The sequence below is a fragment of the Chlorocebus sabaeus genome, chromosome 21 (assembly GCF_047675955.1).
Source record: "Chlorocebus sabaeus isolate Y175 chromosome 21, mChlSab1.0.hap1, whole genome shotgun sequence".
Taxonomy (NCBI): Eukaryota; Metazoa; Chordata; class Mammalia; order Primates; family Cercopithecidae; genus Chlorocebus; species Chlorocebus sabaeus.
The window spans coordinates 42,483,514-42,495,552 of record NC_132924.1 but is presented as its reverse complement, the minus strand read 5'-3'; the positions used below and the strand labels follow the sequence as shown (position 1 = coordinate 42,495,552).

At 32.8% G+C, this 12,039-nt stretch overlaps 1 pseudogene; it reads right to left on the bottom strand.

Annotated features, from left to right (window-relative positions):
• Positions 1-9,863: 9,863 nt before the first annotated feature.
• Positions 9,864-10,455, bottom strand: LOC103226417 (small ribosomal subunit protein eS17 pseudogene; annotated as a pseudogene).
• Between the last annotated feature and the right edge of the window lie 1,584 nt (positions 10,456-12,039).

Here is a 12,039-nt window from a genome sequence, read left to right as displayed (position 1 = left end):
CATCACAATTTACATCTTTTTATGCTGTGAATCCATTAACAAATTTTCTAGCTATATCTTTTAATATTTTTCTAGGTTTAACTTAAATTAAAAGTGATTTATACACTATTCTTACATTATTATAGTGGTCTATATTTGTTTATACATTTACATTTACCTGTTAGTTTTATATGTTTGTATATTTTCATGTTGCTGTTTAACATCTTTCATTTTAATGTGAGGAACTGTCTTAAGCATTTCTTATAAAGTAGGTTTAGTGCTGATGTACTCCTTCAGCTTTTGTTTGTGTGGAAAAATCTTTATCTCACATTTTTAAAGCTAAGTTTTGCTGGGTATGATATTCTTGGTTAAAAGTTTTCTTTTTGTTTTAATTTCAGCATTTTGAATATATCATTGTACTCCTTCTGACTTGGAAGGTTTCTACTGAGAAATCTGCTTATAGTCTTATGGAAGCTCCCCGGCATGTCATGAGTTGTTTTTATCTTGCTGCTTTTAAATTATGTGGTTTTATGTATACTTCTTAGGGTTCATTCTGTGTTGGATCCCTTGGACATCAATTTGTATGTTCATTTTCTTTCTTGGAATTGAAAAATTTCCAGCTGTTATTTCTTTAAATAAGCAGTCTTGCTCTTTATTCTCCCCTTTCCTGTAATTCTCATGATGTGTATATTGGGATACTTGATTATTTATCATAAGTCCTGTATGTATTTTTCACTTTTTTCATTATTATTATTATTATTTGCTTTTCCTACTAGGTAATTTCAAATGATCTGTCTTTGAGTTTATTAATTTTTTTTTCTCTGCCGGATCTTGTCTGCTTGCAAAGTTTTCTATGAAATTTTCCAATTTAATTGTTGTGTTCTTCAGCTCCAGAATATCTGTTTGGTTCTATCTCTTTGTTGAAATTCTATTTTTATTAGTTTATTGTTTTCTGGACTATCTGTTTAGTTGTCTATCTATCTGTTCTCTTGTAACTAACTGAGTTTCTTTCAGATTATAATTTTAAATATTTTGCCAGGCATTTCATAGATCTCCATTTATTAAGGGTTGGTTACTGATGATTCATTTTGTTTTAGTATTGTCATGTTTCCCAGATTCTTCATGTTCTTGTAGCTTTGCATTGATGTCTGTGCATTTGAAAACGCAGCCACCTCTTCCAGTCTTTATGGAATGGTATAGGCAGAGAAAGACCTTTACCAACCAGCCTGAGTAGAGATTCCAAGAGCCTCTCAAATGTCCTCAATGGAAGTGAGTGCCCAACTTCTTTCTCTCCCTCCTGGGGGAGGATTTTCAGGGTGTATAACAACCTCTCCTTATCTCACAGGGCTGTAGTGGTCTCTGTAGTTCATCCTTTTTTCCCCCCTAGAGCAGAATAGCAAAAGGATTGGACATAAGATGCATACTCTACTTCTCTTCCTCATTCCTGGGGAAGAAGTTTCAAGGTTTTTCTCATTCTCCCAACCTTATATAGTGGTGTGGACCATGGTAAACCTTCTGCCCCTTTCTCTAAGGTAGTGCACTGAAATGCTGAAGCATTTGTGGCAAATTCCATTCCTCGCCCTTCCTCCGAAAGAAAAAAGTTCTGGGTTTTGTGCTTTCTCCCTATCCTGCAGAACTGTGCTGTATGCTGAGAATTACCCATCTGTTTTACCCAGGTCAATGCAGCCAAATGCCAGAATGTTGGGTGCTAACTTCACTTTTTTCCTGTCTCCAAAAGGATAGATCTCAGAATTGTATACTCTCTCTCAATTATGCTGAGTTGTTCAGGCTGCTGAGAGCCCCTGACCTTATTCTTTTTTCCTAGCTGCTCCCAAGTGTTCTAACTGTGCCAGTTGCCAGAGTACTCTGAGTAAGGTAATATAATATAGGTCTTTGGGCAGTGGCCCCCAAAGACTGGGGATGTTGAATGCATACTTCACTCACTCTTTTTCCTGAAGGAGAAATTGTAGGCCAAGTGGATCTCTCTCAGCACTGAGCTGTGCTGGCTTGAGGAGAGGTTGGCACAGGTAAACTGAAACTACCCTTTTTACCCATTTCAAAATGCTTTTTCTTAGTTTTGTGCTTGTCTGAGTTGTGTCAACTTCTTAATTGGATTCTGGAGCTCTCATAAAGATATTTGGTCCACATATTGCTATTTTATCAGTGTTTCTATACAGAGGCTAAGGATGGGGACTTACTGTCCCACCATCTTGTTGACATTACTCTTCTTAGGCTGGTGGACTTTTAACTTTTAAAAGTCTTTGATGTTATTAACAATCTCATAATAAGCCTTGTATGTATCTCCTTGTGTAGGAAATTTCCCTAAGTTCTTTAATACTATAAATAACTGGACTTGCAATATTACTAGATGGCGAACTACTCTTCAAAAGAGTTGCTTCAATTTTATTCCCACCAGCAGCCTATAAGAATGTTTCTTCACACCCTCACAAATGTTTGGTATTGTCATATTTAAAAGTTTTTGTCAATTCACTGGCCATACAAGGGTGTATTATTGTAGATTTAATCTGTATATCTCTGATTACTCATATATCAAAGATCCTTTACAGAAATATTTTTCTTATTGAATTTTCAGTAATCATTTGCATGTTTAGCCTTGACTATCTACTCTCAGTCTCTTGCTTGTGTTAAAAATAAGTTAGTGATATATTGAAGAGTTTCATTATATTGAGTCAAATAGAGAAAGTAAAATGATTATTAAAACATAGGGAGTTCAAATCAAGTCCTGGCTACATGTAAGTCCTAAATCCTTATGTAGCTTTATCATAAAAATGGTGATAATAATGCTTATATGGCTATCATAAATATATCTTTTTTTTTAAAAAGTTTAATGCTCTATTTTTAATATTTCGATTTGTATTTAAATCAACTGGAACTTATTTTGTGGAAGATATGTGGAAAGCATCTAACTATTTTCCCTATGGCTAGCCAATTTTCTGATCTTTATTTGCTGAATGTAGAATCGTTTCTTTGTTGATTTATAATGCTATCAATATCTCTGTGATATAATAAGTTCTTATGTTTGAATAAGTACCTTTCTGAATTCTCTGTTCTGATCAATTTTCTTAAAACACAAATTATTACCAGACCTTTTCATTGATGATAGTGCCCCTTTATCTACAGGGGACATATTCCAAGACTCCCAGTGGATGCCTTAAACCAGGTATACTAACTACCAAACCCTATATCTACTATATACACTATGTGTTTTTCTGTACATATATATATATTTATGATAAAGTTCAATTTATGAATTATGTACAGTAAGAGATTAATAGTAACTAATAACAAAATAGAAAAATTATAACAAGGTACTATAATAAATATCATGTGAATGTGATCTCTTTCTCTCTCTCTCTGTTTCAAAACATTGTACTGTACTACACCTACCCTTTGTGATGTAGTATTGGGCTATGATTGACCTTCTGATGACATGTCAGAAGATTCATCTGCTTTATGTGATCTTGGATCATACAGCCTTGAAAAACTGATGATTGGTTGTCAGAGACAAACAATGTTTATGACTAACAGGCAGGTAACAAATACAGCATAGAAACATTGCTGAAAGGAATTATTCGTGGCCCCAAGTGGCACAGTGTGGCAGTGTAAGTTGTCATCATGCTACTCAGAATGGCATGCAATTTAAAATGAATGAACGCTTATTTTTGAAATTTCCATTTAATATTTGTAGACTATGGTTGACCATGGGTCACTGAAACCACACATAAGGAGGGACAACTATACATTAGTTTTATAACAAGGTTTAATATTTGGTAAAGCAAATAACTCCTTTTACTTTTTCTTCACGCTTTTTTTTTTTTTCTGGTTATTTTTTCCCGTCATGGTTCCATATACATTTAAATATAAGCTTATTAGGTTGCACATCACCTCCCACATCCTTTTGTTATTACAATTGAAATTCATCCTATTTGTAGATTAATTTGAGGAAAATTGATGTCTTTTATATACAAAATTTCTCCACAACTGACATGGTATAATACTCCAGTTATTTAATACTTGTTTTAAAAAACCTTTCATTTATTACTTTCCTCATAGAGAAATCTCACAGCAAACATTTTATGAATTTCAAATGTTTTTAAATTACCTTTTTCAAATTACTTGTTTCTCCTGTATAAGAGTGCAGCTTATTTTTATGTTAACATTTAGTTCAGAAACCTTGATGAACTTTCTTATTGTTTGTCATAATTTTTCTTTAGATGTCTATACACTGTTTATTCATAAAATGGCATTGTGTGCAATAAAAAGCAGTTTAGTTCAATTCTTTTAATTTTCTATAGTTTTATTTGATTTTCTTGTCCTACACTGTGTATGTATATTTGCTATTAAATGTTGAGTTTTTCTTTTTTTTTTTTTAACAGTATACACATAGATTTTCTTTCTTTTATAAATCTAGGCTGTAACTGTGTATTTTAATGGGTAGGATTTATTTCTTTATAGTTATAATTACTGATGTATTTGGAATAATTTCAACCACTTTACTTTGTAGATGCTATTTGCCTATCCCTCATAATTCCTTCTTACTTTTATTTCTCTCTACTGGTATGAGAGTTAAGCATTTGTATTGGAATTAGCAAGTCTAAACTTACCCTTTTTATTATTCCCTGGGACAATAAAAGAATTCAAGAACTCCTTAATTTTTATTTCCTCCATCTTATTTTCCTATTTTTGTCAAGTATATTAGTTACCTTTTATATTTAAATCATTCAAATTAGTTACTATTATTTTTATCATTTTTAGCAAATAATTATTTAGTGTTGCTGATGTTTTTACAATTGCTTTGTTCACCATTGCATAGCACTCCTTTCTTCTGGGTTTACTCTTATACATTTTTCTGTTGGGGAATAACATGATGTGAAGTAAAATATAAAATTATGTTAACAGTATTTTAGGAATATATAGACTTAACAATTTTAGATAAAAGGGATTTTAACCAACGCCAATACAAGAAAGGACAACTATACAAGAATAATAAAATTAAAATAAAACAATATAAATTCAGACTTCATACTCATACTTCTTAAAATTTTTGGTTTTCTGATTTTTGTTTTCCTTTATTTTGCTTTTTATGATCCTTCCCTAGACCAGAGTCAACAATTGTATTCTCTTTTCAAGGACAAAATATGCTTTCAGGCTTCATTAAAGATGCTCTCCTTGGAATGGTGTGGTCATGTTTCTCATCTCCCATATCCATGTAAAAATAGGATTTCCCATCAGACCCGTGAATGTCCAAGTATGTTGAAATTCTCATGTGCTCCTACTTCTTACCACTCTAGGTTTGATTTATCTATCTCCATAACTGTAGAACCTGGTATTTCCCTTTCTTTTAAAATCTAGTACGTATTTTTAAAATTTTAATATGATTATTTTTATACAAAATTTTAATGTATTGAAGTAGGAAAGAGTTCATCTGTGTTAGTTCAGAATTTCACACTGCCAGACAACTCATGACTAGTTTCTAAGATAAACTTAATGTAAGACTTTTTGTTTTGAAGTTTTTTTTTTAAGTACTTTTGCTTTTAGTGTGGTGACAAAAACAATGTTTTTCTCTTGGTTTACACCACTGTAAGCTTTCCAAAGTACATGGTGTTAGTAGTAATTTCATCACAAAAATAAAACTGATATATGTGACTTTTAGACTGCTTTACAAAACAATCCTGTGAGTTTGAGTCTTAAGTTATGTTAAAATTGGTATGTCTCAGCTAGCATAAGGACAACCCTAGAAAAGAACCTCTCAATAAAAGAAGCAGTTTGTTAAGAATGACAGCTGAAATTTCCTAGCCTTTAGTGGTAGAGTTGACTGAAATCAAGTCAACAGCCACGTCAGTGGTAATACCCATGGACTATGTTTACTAGCACAAATCACAGAGATATAAATGTTAAAATAGCCACTCTTCTCAATAGTTTTGAGCAATGAGTCTCAAATTTTTCTATGGAAGGAACCTATCACGCTTTAAAAATATATATAGTGACTTGTGCTTTCTACTTCATAGCCGCGTGTGTTTAAATCATGTAATCAATTGGGGTTTTTTAGAAAAAAACATTCCAAGTATTTTTCTATAATTAAACTTTCACATAGATTTGTTGCAATTATTCTGTGACTTCATACATTTTCTTGGAATTTCCTTGTAGGTACATATAATTCTTTTTGGAAAATACAAGTTTAGATAAAAAACTTTATGATATGACTACCTCAGCAATGCAGTATTGAGCAAGATACAATTTTTGGAGATGACTACCTTGTTATTCATATCTTTTTAGAAGTTTAAAGGAATGTGCACATTCTTAGAAGTTCAAGGGAAATCAACCAACTTAAGTGAGAATTTAAGCGTAAGGAGACACAGTTCAGAACTTGTAAAATTTCTTGTCTTAAAATCTTTGTAGAACAAATTACATTACAAAGAACCACTCATAATATTTATTCAGTAGTTGTTTTTGCCAAGAATTGCTTTAAATCCCTATAAATGAATTAGTATGTTTTATATTCAAAACACACTTAAAAATTATGCCCTTATTACAGATGAGTAATCTGATGCAAAGGGAGGGGGAGTAACTTACCCAAGTCATATGACCAGTAAATACTTGAGCTGGGATAGAAACATAGTTAGATACTGGACTCTCACTATTTAAGAATAGAATAAGAATAATCAAATAGAGGTGAGACTTCAGTGACATGTCCAAACACTTGATGTATTGCTTTTTCTATGGCATCTATTTGATGTGGATACCAAGTATGAGTTGTTGATGTCCATTATTTTCATTTTGCTAAATTGATAGGTAAAATAATTTACACTTAAGTATTTGGGAGTTGGAAGGCAATACTAGCACTTAAGCTTTAATACACAACACGGTAGTTAAATTGAGAGTGGTGAGAATTAAATTAAATTGAGAGTGGTAATTCAGTTTGTAGACTCATGAACTCTTGTACTCTGTATTAATTGCTGGGAAAGCAAAGAAATGTGGTTTGTTGATTATAAATTTTTCAATTATTCATTGTCCATATTCCTTTTTGTCTAGGTTTTAATATGAATGCTGAATTTCCTAGATGGATTTCTTTTATGATATTTCATGTCCATATTACATCAATTATAAACATATATTGGTACCCTGTCAAACAACTGAAAGCAGTGCTTTATAAATTTCCCATAGAAACTAACACAGAATCATTCAGTGATGAGTATGCCATGAGTTAAAATGTGAAATCAATGTTCTTTTGCATTTCATTCAGTTGCAACATTGTAACTGGGTGTATTGTGGGCTTTCCTCCTTGATTATCAACATTCTCAGAAAATATGATCTTTTTAACAAAGATTTGAGACCAATTGATACAATATTTTAATCAATTTATCATTTTTTCTTGGCAAATTTATCTGATAAATACATTTCTGGGTTATTTCTTAATATTTTAGTTGATCTGCCACATTTAACATAAGAATAATTAAAACCCATTGAAAATAAAAGGGGCATTTTCTGAGATAGTAAATCTACAGCAATCTGCTTCCATAATTGTAGGGTAATCAAACGTTGGTCTGCACACTAGTTAGAAATGTCTTAGTTAATTGGGATCCTTGTACAATTGGTCAGGTTTTAGATATTCCTTCCTTTGAATAAGAGGGTATTTAGCTTTATTTATGATCTTGAAAATGCATCTTTTCATTTTCAATTGTAATCTACTTACCACAAATGTTATGTTCATAAGATCCTTAGCCATTATGGTAACAATGATGTACCAAGAAAACACATCATTGCCAAAACCGTACCACAGATCTACTATCTATTCAAATGAGAGCTCTAAATCTTTTTATTTACTTTCAGAAAACAGTAACTTGGAACTAAAGGATGACCTTGAATTGTACTGCTACTAACACATTTTGGTGTAGATAATATAATTGAATTTTTGGCATTTAGGAAACATTAAAATTCCATCAATGTAACTATTAATTGCAAAAAAAATTGTGATAGGGATTCAAAATGTTGATTAAGGTTTAATATTGGCTAAAATATGTTTGATTTTGATGACTGATTAAACACTACCATAGATGTAACAGGAAAAAGAACAAGTTACTTTGATTTTTTAAAGTAAAGATATTTTTTGGATTAAGTTTTTGAATCAAGGCACTTCAAAATTTAGTTTTGATTCACTTCCACATCAATAATACTTTGATTTTTAGAACTGGAGCATCTTCTAGCCTCTTCTTTATTAAATTACAAAAAAATCTTGTGGAGAAGCTAAGACTTAGAGGTGATGGGCCACAGATTGTGGGTTTGAAAATATATTTGATTTCTTCCATCAATTATCAATACCAATTTCATCATTATATAATAATTTTTTAAAGATTAGATGACATATCAGGATGGCAGAATAAGCTGGTAACCTTGAGACATCATAGATGCTAGAGGTTCCCAAAGGGAAAAGTTTCCCATCTCATCTCTGTAAAAACTGTCAGTGTGGGGGTCTATTATCAACAAACAAACATATGAAAGTAAAACTGCATATGACTTGTTCAAAGACTGATCATATAGTTTATTATCTAAAGCCAGAAACCTTTGAGAGTTAATTAGGGTATAATTACACTGGGACAATGGGCTTAAATTGATACTATCTTAGATAAACAATCAACTTATAACAAGTTCAATGAATCAAAACTCTTTGCCCTGATATGTATTCAGATCAGCACTTTGAATAAAAGGTTTATTCAAAGCAAATGCAAAATTCCAGAGCAATATTATGTCTTTTTTTTTTTTTTAATTTAGAGTTGGGGTCTCACCTGTTGCCCAGCTGGAGTGGAGCGGCTATTCACAGGCCAGATCATAGCACACTGCTGCCTTGAACTCCTGACTTCAAGCAATCCTTCCACCTCAGCTCTGGAGTTCCTAAGATTACCGAGATGCACTACTATGCCCAGCCCTAGCATTAGGTCACCTTTTGACCAACGGCATTCAAAGATATGATTGGATAGATCCCTTAAGGTTAAGCCTCAAGCATTATTCTTAAGGCTGTAAGTCACAGGTCTTGCTAGAGTTAGAATGCTTTTAAACTAGCGTACGTGAATTACCTGGGGATTTTGTTAAAATGGAGATTCTGATACAGTAAGGCCAAAGGGGAGCCTGGGATTTTGCCTTTCTGGCAAACTCCCAGGTGATGCTGATGCTGTTGGACCTCGGACCCAACAGCTGATGCTGTTGGATCTTGGACCTCAACTTTACTTGAGTAGTAAAGTTCTAAAGTTAATTTAAGCAATCCATGTCTTGATGACCTCGAATTTTATCAAGAAAAAAAGGCTTTTCATTACTCAAGTCAGCAAGGTATGTTACCAGTTTCACCAACAAAAAGCCATTTTAGGTATCCAGTAACCTATTAGCAAAATATTGGTTATTGATCCAAGACAAAAATTTCAGAAGAGCTCTGTTAGTCACTGCTCAAGTATAACCCTCTCTGATAGCATACTGCAGCTAGATCGTATCAGGACTGTGCATTTGTGATTAACATGCCAGCTGACCACTGCTCACATATGCTTTTTAAATAGGTACTTGGGTGTTGGTTTAATATAAGTCAGATATATGCACAATATGTCACATTGCTTACACCAAAGAGTTTCAAAGTAAATTTTAGGCATCATGACTTTTGGTCTATTTCGCCTTCCATCTTTTAGTAACCAATATACACAGTCTATGTAATTTTATAATTGTGTGATTGATTGATACTAGGATGAGGGAGAACCCAAATACTAAAAGGTTGATCTGAAATGGTACATGGAGATATATAGAATATAGAGGTGACCTGCTAATACATAGCCCCCAAATTAGCAATGAAAATCTTTTTTTGTTGTTGCTGTTGTTGTCCCAGATTTACTGAAAATAATAGAGTATTGCAGAAAAAATTCAAACAGGTCCCCGAGGCATTTTGAAATTCATCCCAACTGTAGGCTGAGTGACCTGCAGGTTGGAAAGACTGCTGAAGTCCAAAAGCTTCAGCATTTCCTTAGTGTCAGGATCAACTTCAATTATCTCCTGATCCAGGGCTGAGACCTCAGGAACATAGTTGTCTCTCCTTTCTCTCTCCTCCTCCTGCAGCTTGATGGAGATACCTCCTACTGGGCCTCTCTGAATCCGCTTCATCAGATGCGTGACATGGCCTGCTATCTTGCTGTGGAGCTTCTTGCTGGGGATAATGGCGATCTCCTCACACACGCGCTTGTTCGTGTGGAAGTTGTCGCCCAGGCGCGTATAGTACTTTTCTATGATGACCCGGGCCGCCTTCTTCACGGTTTTGGTGCGAACGCGGCCCATGTTGGCGGGTCCTTGGTAAAAGAGTGCAATGAAAGTCTTAATGGTCATCTGAATTCTCCCTGATAGTAATGAGAGAAGTTACTTGGTGCTTTCCAAAATGTATTATTTGAAGGCAAGAGGTTGTGTCTAGAACTAGGCTTCCACAGTAATGACAGGCTTTTTGGGCCTAATGATTCAAAGATTGTATAAACCAGCATAGATAATTTCTAGAAAATGATTTAGAATTAGTGCCGGAAAATATGATAGAAGAGGTTTGACACATTTGGATTCCTATTAGTCATTTAATAATTTTGTCTTTGTGCTTTTATTTGTAATGTAACGAAGCACCATCATTGCATTGTTGAGATGATCAAAAGAGTTACTAGAGATAACATGCTTTGAAAAAATAAGCATAAAATTAGCATTTCATGTTTAAAATAATATTCAACTTCTTATAAATCATTTCATTACAAGTCAATTTTTGTGGCTAAAACCCATCAAGATATTGAAGAAAAACAAAACTATCTTTTCTTACCTTCCAGTGTTTTAATAATTAGTGATGCCCTATGGTTGGGAATATAAACAAATATATGAATGTAAATAAGGATGCGTATAGATATGGCCTGCTCAGTTCACAAAACTGAACATGTAGAAAATCTAGAATAATGAAGCTTAAAATTCTGTAGCTAACACTATAAAATGTAACCATACAATCTAGTTTGTTTTGCGTCCTAAAGAAGGAATAGTTATCTTCTTTCTTTTCTAAGGTTTGATCCTCCTGCCTGGACAAAAGACACTTGTGCCACATAAATGACCATTTGTTTTAGATTTAAGTGGATAGATATTTTCTTTTCTTTTCTCTTTATAACCAGGATCACAGACATTATGGAAAGCCTCTTTGAAGTTTTATGCTAAGTACTTTCTGCTAAAGCTTTCATTTTCCTCTGCTTTGCTCACTACCTTTCCATTATGATAAATCACTAAAATCACAAAGCTTATCCTTACAGCAAACCTATCATTACTTTCTTTCCTTTTTAAAATTTTCATTTCTTCTATAAAGTTTTGATGACTTAGATAACTTAGACTACACATGACACTTTTAAGAGTAATGTTATACATATGTAGTTTTTTCATGCATTAAACACGAATTTCCCCCTCTACAGCATGTCACATGATAATCACATGGTAATTGTAAAATATATGCTAAATACTACTGAAATGAAAGCAAAAAGAATCAGATCATTTTAAAGCTATCACCTTTCTACATTGTCACAGCATCCATCAATTTCCTTACTTACCATAAGAAAATGTGAATTGAATTTGCTTTCCAAAAGTGCATGTGTTCTTTTCACTGTTATTTGATGGAAATTTTGCATAACTTTTTGTTTCTTATAGAAAATATAATCAATAATTAGTGAATGAATAGTGTACATATCTCAAAAAGAAGGTCTATAAATCTTTATTATAAAATTCTGAAAATAATAAGAAGTCAGAACTTACTATTTTAGTTTCATATTAGACAATCGTAAAATCATTATAAAGTGAACCAAATTTATTACTTGATTTAAAATAAAATTACACAATGCCCCCTTACAAACTGTTGAACAATAAGGCTTTAAAAAGTAATGTAAATATCTAACTGCTATTATTGCAATTACTTTTCATTTTCTGGAAATTAGTCTATAGTTTATGAAATATCAAATTCTGTGGTAGAAAATGAAAAAAACACGTTTTCTCTTCTGAATATAAATAAGA